We start from the raw sequence: 14,490 nt of genomic DNA on the forward strand, positions 1-14,490 counted from the left end.
ATATAACCAAAAAAAATAAATCATTCGATTTACCTGTTGCTGTCAATGAGTTAAAAACCCAAGCTTAAATGTCAATCGACAGAAAGGTGATCTGTATTCTTGGATGGTGCAGAGGTAAGAGCTGCTGCCTTATAATCCAAAGGTACTGGGTTTGAGTCCGGGTGCTTCGCGTTTTGAGTAGTGAGCTGCTATTATTATTACTATAATAAAAACATACCGTACATTTGATTTGAGTCTGTAACACCTGGTGTAAATTTTGGCTGCTTGTAAAAGTTAGCACTTGTTTTTTAATTATTCAGTTTTATTTTGTCAGTGACATTCACATAGTTCAACAAACTGGCCTCTTCCTCTCTGAGTTGATGGCATTTGTCTCCATTCTTTTCACAAGAGCAGCGATGACCACAGTTTGTGCTGTGGTTGATGCCTGCTCAGAACTATTTGTTGTACCAGCAATCAAAGATACAATGTCCCGTGACTGTTATCAGACTGCCATGCGGCATTTTTTCTTTGACAAAAAAGACACCAGTGTAGAACATGTGAAAAATGACAGATTTGCTGTGATCTCTGAAATCAGGCAACATTTTGTTGAGAACTGTGTTTTGAGTTACAACCCAGGGCAAAGAACTTCTGAGTCTGTGGTCATAAACCTTATGGAGCCGTTTCTGGACAAAATGGTACTTCCACTTGCAGCTATAGTCAGTTTAGTATGCAAACAACTGTCCATGCTAGTGTTTAGATCTGGCAGTGCCATGCTGACGGTGCATGCGCCCAAAATGAAGAAGCCTTTGATTTCACTCTGTAGCAGCTTGTGTAAAGTTTTGCTACCTGTAAAAGAAGAGATATAAGCAGACACACAAACACTGGTGAATCATGTCTCCTTGGTATCTTGTTGTCACTTGAATTTTTGTTATTCAGTTTTATTCTTGAATAAAATCATACTTGTTTTCATTATACCTTTGCGAAAGTGTTATTTTATATTCCAGTAACCACTTGAATGAGATCAAATCTCTCTCTGCCTCTCTCACACATGCATATACACATACACATCCATGCATGAAAACGATATGCCATTTCAACATGAGCTGTTTTTTTTTGCCTGTACTCCTTATTATGGTGCATGATACTAACAATGCACACAGACTTTTTAGAGTACAGGCAGAATTTTGGGACAGACTCATCTGGGGGGTTGGGATAGCAGACTGCTTGCTGCTCATGCTGATCAACACATTTGCAAAACAAAAGACACTGACAGAAAGGTGCAAAGGAATTTAAGATGGCCCTGAATTACAAGTTTTTCGTAGTCTTCAGAGATTCCAATGTTAAAGCTATGCGAGCGTGCACACACTTTTAGCTACTCCCTATAATTTCCTGCCAGTAGCCATGCATTGCTTCAGAAATACCCTTTTTGAATAAGCACTAATCACACTTGCACTGTGGAATATTGATATAATGGTAAGAAGTACTTGTTAACGTGAAGGATTCACAGGTCTTATACTAAACCAGTAACAGCGCACTGCACAATAACGTGCAGTGAATACACTTGACTTGAGCATTCCTAGTTCTCATCCTCTTTCTTTCAATGCATGTTTATCATTCGTTTGCTCAGACGTTGATGTGCTTACTGCTTCCTGAGCAGCTCTTCTTTTCTCCACACTAGAGGCATGCTGCTTCTCTTCTTCCGTCTTCATCTTTTCAGGTTAAAACTGATTAAGTTAGTTTTTGTGTTGCAATTACATAGTACATTTTTCTTAATTTTTCACTTCAATCTGCTTCAAGAATGATTTTAGATATGAAGAGGTAGGGGAAGTGACCATGAAGGTGGTAGGAAATGAGAACGGTGCACGTACGCATGCGCCGCCCTGCTGTGCGCTGCCGAGAGGTGATTCTACAATAAAAATAAAAAGAGTAATAAAAATCATCACCCCGAAAGTGGATAGTAAAAATCACATAGTATATGTGTACTAAATTTCAGGTCAATCGGTGAAACGGTTTGCGAGCTGCAGGTGATTTAAAATCCTGGACAGACAAACGAACAGCCATGGTAGTGTATTATATAAGAACAAGATATGTAATACCAAAAGAAAAGTGTCTCAGTTAAGCCAGACCACTGCAAAGCAAAGTTTTGTTTCCAAAGATGAATAAAAACTTAACTGATGCTCTGTAAGTGTTATGAAGACCCAAAGTAAATGCGTACCAGATGAACTAAAGTGTTACCAAATGATGAAACAGTCATTTTAGTTTGACTACCTTTGTACTCTTAAGCATTGTTTGTGATTCACTTCTATGTGTTTCATTCTTATTAATGCTGATGAATGTGAAATAACCCAAGAGTTATTATTTTCAGTATCTTATGCAATTGTAAAATGTGTCTTTTGATGTGTTACAAGACATTTGATGTGAGTGAAGAAAATGTAGATAAAATGATTAATTGAGGCAGAGACACACTCAGGGAAAGCAAGAAGTCAAAACTATGAAATCAAACTAACCAGGCAACTAGGTGTCAAAAGGAAAAAGGTGTTACTCAGAAATTGATGGCAAACAAAGTCAGAACCACAATCAAAATCCTTTTGTATGGAGAGCATTCACCAAGGGTTAACACATAGTATGATCTTTGCCATATGTATTGTTATGCTAACAGTAGATGAAAGAGCTTGGATCAGAAGATGCAAACCAGCTAAGTTTAAAACAAGAGAATCAGTGCAATCTTTCAAACAAAACCAGGACACTATTGCAGCAGAAAATTGTCAAAAATCACAAGTCTTGAATTGAAGAACCCCCAGAATATAGAAGGTTAGTTTGAAGGTCAAATCTTGGATGAAGATTGTCTCACGCCATAGCCTATATAAACAGTTGTGTCAATAATGTCACACAACGTAACCTCAGTAAATGTTACCCTGACAATCAAACCTGGCATTGTGGTAACAGGAACACAAAATGGAGTTGCCCACAATGAAAACCAAAATGGTGACAGAACAATTTCAAAAATAAATAATTCTTTAATAAATAATCATCCCAGAGTAATAATATTATTGGAATTTGAGGCCCTTCTAAAGACGTAGGCTCATAAAGTGTCCATCCGGCTTATGACGATGCAGTCTATGAAAAACGTGTAAGAGTCTTAGAGCACGGATATCATAACAGGGAACACAAGAATGTTCCTCTGGACCATAACATCATAAATTAACAAAAACTAAATGATTTAAATTGACAACATAAATTTTGAAACCTCTGAACTTCATATTCGTGTCTTAAAGTCACTTAAACTGCTGCTGGTGAAGAAGTAGGTTTACTATATGGACTACAATGAACAGGTTTTAATCATGGAACAGTGGGAACAGGGTGAAACTTGAAATGGGTTAGAAGGGCCAGATTATTAGTAACTGGACCCACCTTCTTCAATATAATATGTGGAACAATAAAATGAGGAACTAATTTTCAAAAAAACTATCTTCAACCTAATGTATTTTGTGGCAAGCCAAACCTTTTCTCTCATTGCCTAGGAAACATTTTTGGAAAATGTTGCTATTAAAAGTAACACAGTTAAATTACTTGTTACTCAGAATAAAAGTAACTAAATATGTTATATAGTTAGTTATTATAAAATGTAAACCATTACAAGGAGTTAGTTTTGCGGTACTTCTTCTTTTGTATGAAAAACTGAACATTTCATTGGCCAGCATTATTTATTAAACCCTAAGCCTAGAGCTGGCTCATGCCAATATATTGCTATGTGCAAGTAAAAAATATAGTGCTGAAGAACAAAAAAAAAAGGAGTCATCCATAGTACGAGTTGTAGAATAGCTAATATAAACGGCAAAATCTTTCAATATAAGAATTCCAACTAGTAAGGCAACGGCGAGTAAACTATTTAAAAGAGCAATCTAAAAGGGCATAATCCATCGGAACTTGGCTTTGGCGAGCATCACAGCAACCTGTTGCCACAATAACAAAAAAGACAATCTTAATGGTTGCTCCTTTGTGAGGATGGTTTAAAAATTTCTGAACAATTTAACATACAGAAAACTGCATATCATTTTAATTTGTACTTTGACAACATGAAGTAATAATAAAATAGTATGTCCATCCCTTTCCTGTGGACTACTAGAAGACACTTTGTGGACAAGTGTCTGGGAACCCCTGATCATCCCATTCATTGGTGGGGAAAGACGCTGCCAACCACCCTTTAAACTCTACCCGTGGCTGTACACCACATTTTTACGATTGTCAAACTGACACTTTGATACAATACAATGCTAAAAACATAGGTGTAGAACATGTATCATTAATTAAAATGTCTGAAATATTAAAAAATTAATGCACCTTTTTCAGTTGGCATCTTTGAAGCCTGTGTGTCAAGCACAATTCACACCCACGTTATGTCAAGCAAATGTAGCAAGGGTCAGAAACATTAAACAAACAAAAAATTTAAAAAACACAGTAAGGCAAATCTGTTTTTTAAAATGATGCAGATACTTTTGCTTAAATTTTATGGCCAGAATACAATTATCAGTTTTCACAGCTGGGCTTATCTTTGGAATGCAGACTTCATAGCTTACCTGATAAAATAATCAATCATCAAGAGCCATATTTTTTTGGTACCAGTTAAACGTTTGTCTCTAATGAAGAGATTTACCTGGAAGATCAAGGACGATTGGACTAGAAGGATGCAAATCATTTATGTATTGGAGTTTGACAAGGGTGCTATTAGTCCAAATCTTGCTAAAGAACAGCAAGTGCACAAGGTTTTAAAACCATATACGAAAAGCCACATTTTTGTCTTGCTGAAAACAGCACTGATCACCAGTTGCTCAAAAGACATATTTTTGCTAGCAACCAAAAGCAGTGTGTATACAAAAACCTTGAAGAAGAACCACTGTATCGCCCACAATCAGAAGCCAAAACCAAGGCGAACAAAGATACAAGATTCCGAAGAAATCCATAGGCTATGAAGAGAGAAAAGGTTCAACTAAGCCATCGTAATTTTATGTTTTGTGAAGTTTGTTATTGTCTTTCTATAAATATATATATAGTGATGTGTGAGTCACTGTGCTGCACCTGAGAGGGGACAGTGAGTTCAAAGACTTTGAGAAAAACAACTTTATTCCAATCAAAACAGGAACAGTCAGGGTATTTATTCAAATGGGAGATATCACTTCATTACACACAGACAAGGCAAATGAGCAGGGACACGGCCAATTCAGTGACTGGATTATAATGTTTCCTGCATCACCAATCGGGCAACATACGTGCTACACGGGGAAGTGTGAACTTGCAGTTGCCTCAATGGCACTGCGAACCTGTGGTTGCCTCAGCAATGGACAAGCAACCCTCGACAGGCGTGTCAATCGCATTTTAGCTTGTAGCAAGTATATATACTGTATAGTATATACTGTGTATATATATGTATATATATATATATATATATATATATAGATGTCAGAGGGGGACATTTTTTGTATACTGAGTCATTGCATTTCTCTCTTAGGAAAAGAAACATGTCAATATTACATTTAAAACCCAGCAAATGAACAGGCAATAGGCACCCATTGTTGGCACTGGGGGTGAGAAATTAAAAGGCTGTCTGCAGAGTGTAGGTATTTGCTGTATTGCAAAGGAGTTACCACTTTGAAGTTTTTGGCTGGTTGAGATTACAAACAATACCAAGTAGTGATAACAGAACTGCTTCTTCCTTTGAGGATGTCTGTATTTACCTGACTTGGAAATTAACATGTTTGACAATATTGGTTGCTAATCAGCAGATCTGTACTCATTAATGGTTGGTAACAATACATTTTGTTAACTTGTGTTTTCATTAATTGTTTAACCCAGGAAATTTAGATGTGCCATTTTGTAATCCTATTGTCCAGAACTGATAATGGCAGGGATTGAAGGAGATTTAAACTTCTGGCCAGGAGAAGGCAAAGAGAGGGACGGTCCACTGAGAACGCTGCCAAGACACTCGGACAGAGCACAGGGACTCGTAGGCAGACAAGGGTACCTGGCTGGCACAACGTGAGGCACAAGGACGACAATACTTACTTCCAGGGGGGTAGAGACACAGCTCCACAAGGAGACGCCAGTTGTGGGTCCAGCGAGAGAGGGAAGCTGCATGAAAGGACCAAGCAAAGCTGGCATCCGAGAAATGAGGTGTGCCTAGGTCACTACAACACAAGGAGCCCAGAGTGGGGAAAAAAAAGGAACAATGAAGAGACGCTGACAGGGATTCAACAATTTGACACAACTTCTGTTGGGAGAGGAGTGTCCAGTGAACAGAGTGCATCCGTGGACAGATGAACGATTAAGTGTTGGGGTAACACAGAGAACAAACTGGACTTTGCACCGCTAAAAGCTGTATCCTCCAATTCATTTTTTAATGGACTTTTAGAGTGTGGACTGTGTGCTTTCCTTTCTAAAAATGGAATTTTATTCCTGATACTGTTAGATTTTGTTTATGTTCATTTATCTTTTTAATGTACTTATTATTGTCTGGTGTTATAGAAGTTACTGTTGCTTTTCCTGAAATTACTGTTGTGTCTTTCATTGTGTGTTTACTCACCGCCCAATTTAAAGAAACCTGTGTGCTATTATTGGTAAATTTCAGGAGTTCCCAGTCTCTTAATAAAACTGGGTGGCGTAGTCGGATATTTTAATGGTGTCTAGGTTAGATTACCTGTTAAGTGTGACCAGACACCTGTCACATATACTGTATATACTTCTACAGTATATATTCAACTTTTATTATCCTTATGCTGTGTTTGTTTAAGTCTGTCAATGGTAACATAGTTCTACAAGTACTATAATATCATAGCTGAAACGTGTCCTATTACAATGTAGGAACTAAGTTCACCATTCCATTTTGATGATTAGTTTCAAGGTGGTTTCAAGATGTCAAGTTTAAAGTACATCCAATCTCAACATTGTTATCCTGTACAGATTTCTCTCTAGAACATACCAACTCATATAGACAAAAATCCTGGCTACCAAAAATATAACTGTCATATCAAGGGTTTGGTTAATACCTGGATGACCAAAAAATGTCATTTATGTCCCCAAACTATCACTTCACCATCAACCCTGTTGGAACAAAAACTATTTCCAGGTGTATTTTCTTGTATATCCTGACTCTGGAGAAGAAGGAAGAGAACAATTTTAATATTAATTAGGCAGGATTATGCATCACAGTTGCTGGTAAAATTCCTGGTCTATATGTAATAACAAAATCAAATCAACTAAAAATTGACAGTGAAAACCAACGTGAACAAGGAGCTTGATTTAGAGGGAAGTATTTAAGCATAGTGTTGTGGAAAAATGTTTCCTCTGTATTCAAATAGAGACCGGATGAAAAATAAGAACAACTTTTTATTTGCACAAATGTCTCAGTCCATGGAGTCAGCAATCAAAAGAACAACTCATTCCCTTTTTTACCTTTCTACTGCCATTACCTTATCTAATACATCACATCATCTGACTCTTAATGTGCAGAATTCTATCATCTTAGTCAATCATCTTCAGCCACAAGTAACTACATATACATGCTGATTCTTCTATTATTCTAAACATTATTAATCAGGGTGTCCTATGGGTTTTCCCATTGATCTTATCACCGCTTCATAATATGGGCGTTTGGACTTTGTTCTTGCATTTTAACAGGGCGTTCATTACATATTTACTTAATATATCCTTAGCAACTATCTTGGTGGCTCCTTTAGATAAGGCAAAGGCCTCATAGTGCCCAAGCTATAAGCTGTGTTTAGTTAGCCCTTTAGTTGCTTTCAGTCTTTCTCCTTGTGCTTTTAGATAGATACTTTATTAATCCCAAGGGGAAATTCACATAATCCAGAAGCAGCATACTGATACAAAAAAAATATTAAACTAAAGAGTAATAAAAATGCATTTAAAAGCAGACAATAACTTTGAATAATGTTAGCGTTTACTCCCCCGGGTGGAATTGAAGAGTCGCATAGTGTGGGGGAGGAACAATCTCCTCAGTCTGTCAGTGGAGCAGGACAGTGCCAGCAGTCTATCACTGAAGCTGCTCCTCTGCCTGGAGATGATACTGTTCAGTGGATGCAGTGGATTCTCCATGATTGACAGGAGCTTGGTCAGTGCCTGTCGCTCTGCCACAGATTTTAAACTGTCCAGCTTCATTCCTAAAATAAAGCCTGCCTTCATAACAAGTTTGTCCAGGTGTGAGGACAGCACACCACCGCACAGAAGTGGGCACTCGCCACAACCGTCTGGTAGAACATCTGCAGCATCTTATTGCAGATGTTGAAGGATACCAACCTTCTAAGGAACTATAGTCGGCTCTGACCTTTCTTACACAGAGCATCGGTATTGGCAGTCCAGTCCAATTTATCATCCAGCTGCACTCCCAGGTCTGTACCCTCTGCACACAGTCTCCTCTGATGATCACGGGGTCCATGAGGGGCCTGGGCCTCCTAAAATCCACCACCAGTTCCTTGGTCTTGCTGGTGTTCAGGTGTAAGTGGTTTGAGTCGCACCATTTAACAAAGTCTTTGATTAGCTTCCTATACTCCTCCTCCTGCCCACTCCTGATGCAGCCCACAATAACACTGTCGTCAGTGAACTTTTGCACGTGGCAGGACTCCAAATCGTATTGGAAGTCTAATGTATATAGGCTGAACATGACCGGAGAAACTACAGTCCCCTGCGGCACTCCTGTGTTGCTGACCACAATGTCATACTTGCAGTTCCCGAGATGTACATACTGAGGCCTGTCTGTAAGATCCATGCCACCAGGTGTGAATCTACTCCCATCTCTGTCAGCTTGTCCCTAAGGAGCAGAGGTTGGATGGTGTTGAAAGTGCTAGAGAAGTCCAAAAACATAATTCTTACAGCACCACTGCCTCTGTCCAAGTGGGAGAGAGATCGGTGTAGCATATAGATGATGGCATCCTCCGCTCCCACCTTCTCCTGGTATGCGAACTGCAGAGGGTCAAGGTCATTTAAGTACAGTAAAAACCCACAGTATGAACGTACCTATTGTGAAGAAAAGAGACCAGAGAGACAGATTAAGGGTTGGGGAACCGTCCCCATATACGGTCGATAAAGCAACATTAATTGTTCCTTATACAGCACAGTCAATGTAAGCATATACATTCAACAATGATGTTGGAAAGGTGGCTGGATTCATTGTGAATGAACTGGAAATTGGTGCAGGAAAATGATGTGAACAGAGGGTGACAGAGGTGATGTTATCAGAGGGTGACCAGGTTGAAGTCATCAAGTGGGGACAGTCATATTGCGAAAGTACTTCCTACGACGAGACCAGGTTTTGGCGGCGAATTCACGTATTGGGATTCATCTGGTATTAAGTCTTTCTAATGAAAAAAGGAGAGAAGCATTAATATGCTGTCTTAGATCCCGGTCTGGAGAGCTTTCGCACTCTGTCGGTCCTTTTGGCTGCCTGCTAATCACGAGTGTGTGACACTATGCATGTACAACATGCAGCACGACTGGTTTTTCGTGCCCAAAAATGCATCAGAACACAACCAAAATCATGAAGCACGACCAAAGAAGTAAACATATTCTGATCACATGGGCACCTTCCGCATTGTAAACAAAATCTTAAAACATTAAGTTTGGCATTACCCAATACTTTGTAAGCAACGTTCCTTACTGTGCCTGTGATAGTACTATTATTTAGTGATTAGTTTGTGCTTTTTACTAAATAATAATGGGTCCAAAGAAAGATACAGAGGTAAACACAAAACCAAAGAAGGTACAACGATCAATAACAATAGAAACAAAGAAAGAAATGATTGAAAAATAAGAGAGAGGTGTACGGGTGACTGATCTTGCAGCTTCATATGGTATGAGTAAATCTACTATATCTACGATTTTGAAAAACAAAGAGGAAATTAAAAATAGCAGAAGTTCCTAAGGGTGTTACACGTGTACTTACTAAAAACTGCCAATTGATGAAGTTGAAAGACTGCAGGATAACTGAAAGACAGTGTGCCAGTGATATCCTATTGGAGGCTATTATTTGTAAAAAGGCCAGGGAAATACATGCTGATATTGTGAATGATTATCTTTCAGGGAGTGCTGATAGGGAATGTCCTGTTACAGTAAATTTTCTTTTCTAATTTCAATTGTGTAGGCTATGGTATTCTTATTCTTATGTCAATCTCTTGCAGTGTACAATGTATTCTTTATTCATGTGTTCCTTTCACTAATAAGACCTAAAATGAAATGGCTTTTTTGTCAAGACATTGTTTATGTTTTTCCTCCCACTAGGCCTAAACCAACAGTAAGATCTAGTGATGGGCAACTCGTGAACGATTCCTTCTTTTTTTATGACTCTTCTCAAAGAATAGAGTAAAATACAAACCGGTTCATTGGAGCTCTACAGGAGTGTTAAGCTTAGTAAGTCACTAATTCATATCCTCTTTTTAATGTCACATGTTTTGAGTAGCTGTGATTGACAAAATTTTAATTCAATCTTATTTTTTAATCCTTGTTTTCTGCAGATGCATGCTGCATAATCACCTTTTATATATTCCCAAATTTAAGAGTGATAAAGTAATAAAGTTAACACTGGTGACTTTGCTGAATGAATTTGAAGTCAACTGATATTTTAATCAAAGAGGATGTCTACTAAAATGCATGTATGCAGTATTGGCTAATTTTCATTTTAAGAAAAAAAAATGTTTTAACTTACAGTTACAGGGTGGGCTAATGAGGAAACTAGGTGGGCCTATGCCCACCAGGTCCCAATATTGACACCAAGCCTGATCAGCACAAATCATAAACAGGAGGTTCAGGCCTCAAGGATGTCACTTTGTGAACTGAAGACAGCATTTATGACAAACTAAAGGGGGTCTTCAAAGTAAGTAGCATATTAAAAAAATATTTTTTTGGTGGAGTATTTCTTTAACAAATTATTGTACACTTGATTTATAGGTTAATGATACCGTAAAAGCATGCAGAGATATCCCAAAACAAAGCCAGCAGATGTCTATTACTCTATCCCTCTCTACAATGGGTTTCTTTCTGTGTTTGACTATCTCTTTGATATGCTGTCTTTCTGTATCTATTTTATGTACAGTGAGTGCAGGACTTGACTTGGGGTCAAGAAAAAAAAGTAATTTTCGGAACAATGGCAAGTCACATAGCTTTGTAGATATTCTAATTTCAATTAGTAAGTTAACTTGGGATTCTTTGAGTTTTTGGTGTTAAACTGAGTTTGCTCCCCAAGTTGCTGTCTTTTGCAAACATGACATTAACATTTACTCTCTTCTGATGAATGAACTTGAACTTACAAGTGCACCGTGATTGTTCGCACTTTTCAACTTTTTTTTTCTTTCGCCAGAAATATGTTGTAGTCTAATTTGTGATGGCTAGTTAGATTAACTTTAAGGTATGTGGGATTTTTACCCTTAATCTGTACTGAACACAAGATACCTTTCTCTTAACACCATGTACTTACTATTGTCACTTTCATTGTTATATAAAAAACTCCCGTGTAGCAATTGGTCATTTTCTTTTGGTCATGTAGACCTGATGCCATTTTAGACAGACAAAGTTTATATACAGACACCCATGTGTTGTGTCTTGGTAGAGTTCTGTATTACTCCACTTTCCCCTTTTGTATTATTAATGTGTGGCCTTTGCCAGAATACCTCATATCCCATAGACTTACCACTGTTGATAAGGTATTGTACTTTATAACTTCTCCTCACCTTCCCTTCTACATTTATAACCTCAGGTAATTACATAGAGTAAAAGACAAGCAGGAGTTAAGTTACAACTTTAAATAATATATTATTGATAATAAAAAAATAATAACAATAAGCAAAGTACATGTGAATATTGGCAAACATACAACCTGATAAATGCTGATGTGCAATTTCAGGCAGTATACAGACTTGTTAGTTACTCAGAATGTCTCTATTTAAGCCATCATTTTTAGTCAGCTTTCTTCAGAACAGGCCACATGCCTGTCTCAATATGGCTGTCGAGTTGTGCTTCTCAGTGTGGCTTTCTTTTCAGTCCATGGTATGTGAGATTCTCCTTTATCATGATTGTATGTGAGAGAGAGAGAGAGGGAGGGGTAAAGCAGCCGAATTTATACATTCATTGTCCAAATCCTTACACCAATAGGGCATTGTGCTACAGAATGGCCTCTGATTCAAACCAATTACAAACAGCCATACTTCAGACCAATGGGGGCACACAATACATTTTCCCTCTGCCCCCAAAACCATCTATTGAGCAGATTATTGCCAGCTAGGTAGTCTGGCTTTCCTGTCGGGGTTGATTGAGAGAGTCCTGCTGTTCTGCTGTGTTCATACAAATAAGATCCTGAAAACTAAAAATATTTTTTGTTATTTATATTTTATTTCAGTTAAACTTTGGTTATACTGTAATCATTGCACATTATTTTCGTTTTTCATTTTGGGTTTTATGTAAGTTTTTTCTTTAATAGTTTTTATGTTTATTTTTGCTTTCATCTACAATAATAACTTAGGTTTCCATCTATATACCAGAAGAATTTTACTCAAACAGAAAATTATCTTTTACAAAGGTGTGAATGAAATTATGGATATATGAAACAAAAGATAATTATTGGGAATAAGAGAATCCTGCAACTAAGTAGATCTAAAAGAACGACAAGCATTTAACCAGAAGGAAAACATTGGAAGACACATCAAGGACATATAAACATATCAGCATTTACTGCTTGCACAAAAATGAGCAGTAGTGGTATCAGGTCTGTCATCCAAAGTTACTAAAAGATGTCCACAATTGTCCAGCTTTTCATGTAGCTATCCAGTAACAGAGAGGGTCATGGGAACCTGGAACAATGATGAAGTTGATGCAGAAATGTTGACAACTTTAAAAAAAGTAAAAGTATAAGGTATTAGGACAACTAACCAAAAGAGCAAGATATGAATATTCTAATCTTGTTTGTCAGATTTTTTACTTTCAAAATGTACAGGAGAAATAGTCATAGCATTCAAATGTCCATAGCCTTTGAGGGGTTAGATACCACCTGTAAAAACGCTAAATGAAGTGAATAGATACATTTTTAAAAGATTTTGAAGTGGGCTGATAAATTTTTAGAACAAACAAGCACTATATATTATTGAAAAGAATCTTCTAACAATATATGTTTTTTCAGGTGAAGGTAAAGTGCTAAATGTAGAGGAAATAAAATGTTTTAAAGATAATGCAAATGTTACAGATATAGGGACAGGAATATAGTGTAGTGCTGAAGCAGACATTCTGGTTTTTAACAATGGAAAACATTGTAAGACAAAGAAAGAGTAGGGTGTGGTGTTTTGCAAGTGAGAACATTCATCTTATGACATTCTCAGCACTGAGTCTGCAAGATATTATCTGGGATTATGATACTTCTTAATGACCATAAGGGATTGCAAAAAGTTAAAACCATTAAAGCCAGGAGTAATTATATTCCATATCTGGAAGAGATAAACTTGACTTGTTTTTAGATCACAAAGGATTGAGTTCCTTAACATTCAAAATAAATTTCAAGATCATAGACTCGACTTCTCAATGATATTGTAGCACTGGCACAGAGTGAATCCTTTGCTCTTTTTCATAGCTCTTTAAGGTGGCTTGCAATATTAAAAGAACTGGTCACCTTTGCTGCACAAGATGGAATTTTGTTTGTGACATTTTATTGTGTACAATTTTTTAGGCGCCCCTGCCTACTGGCTCTGAAGCAGCTCATTTTCATGATGCAATGCCAGCCAGTTCATTTTATGAGAAACTCATCAATTGCTGATGCAAGCTTTCCAGCGCCATTACACAGCCCTTCCTTTCAAGTCACTGTCCTTGTGGCCAGCTCTTCAGAACAGATGGCCCTGCCCTTTTCAGGGTGGACTGCATATCCATTGTTGTCTTGAGTGCTTCATTGCGAGGTGATACAGCAGGAATGTTGAGTGCTGCATTGTCAAATTGTGCAGCAGGAAGGTTGATTGCTGATCTGTCGTGAGGTGAAAGAGGTGTTCGATACTGCACTTTTGTCTTGTGATGTGTTGATGTATCATCTTGTTCTGTGTTAGTGGTGCAGTAGTAGCATTGCTGCTTTGCTTTAAGGAGGTTGTGGGTTCGCTTCCAAGGTCCTCCATGCGTGGAGAGCGCTTTGAAAAGTGAGTAAAAGGATTATTATTATTATTACATATACCTGTCCCTCTTTCACTGAATTGACACTGCAAACAGCCTTCCTGGTCCATACCCCAGCTTTTAGACTGTTTCTCCATAGCTGCCCTATAACAACACTGCAATCTGCCTTAAGCTGATATGGATTCTTTGCTCTTTACATGGCTCTTTAAGGTGGCTTACTATCCTTAAAAGAACTTGTCGCCTTGCTGTACTAGATGTATATCTGTTTGTGACATTGCAGGCTTGCCATATTTATAGGCATCTTTGCCCGTCTGCTCTGAAGCTGCTCATTTGCATGATGGAATGCCAGCAGATATTATAGGTGACTCATGC

This window comes from Polypterus senegalus, chromosome 4 (assembly GCF_016835505.1).
Source record: "Polypterus senegalus isolate Bchr_013 chromosome 4, ASM1683550v1, whole genome shotgun sequence".
Classification (NCBI taxonomy): Eukaryota; Metazoa; Chordata; class Cladistia; order Polypteriformes; family Polypteridae; genus Polypterus; species Polypterus senegalus.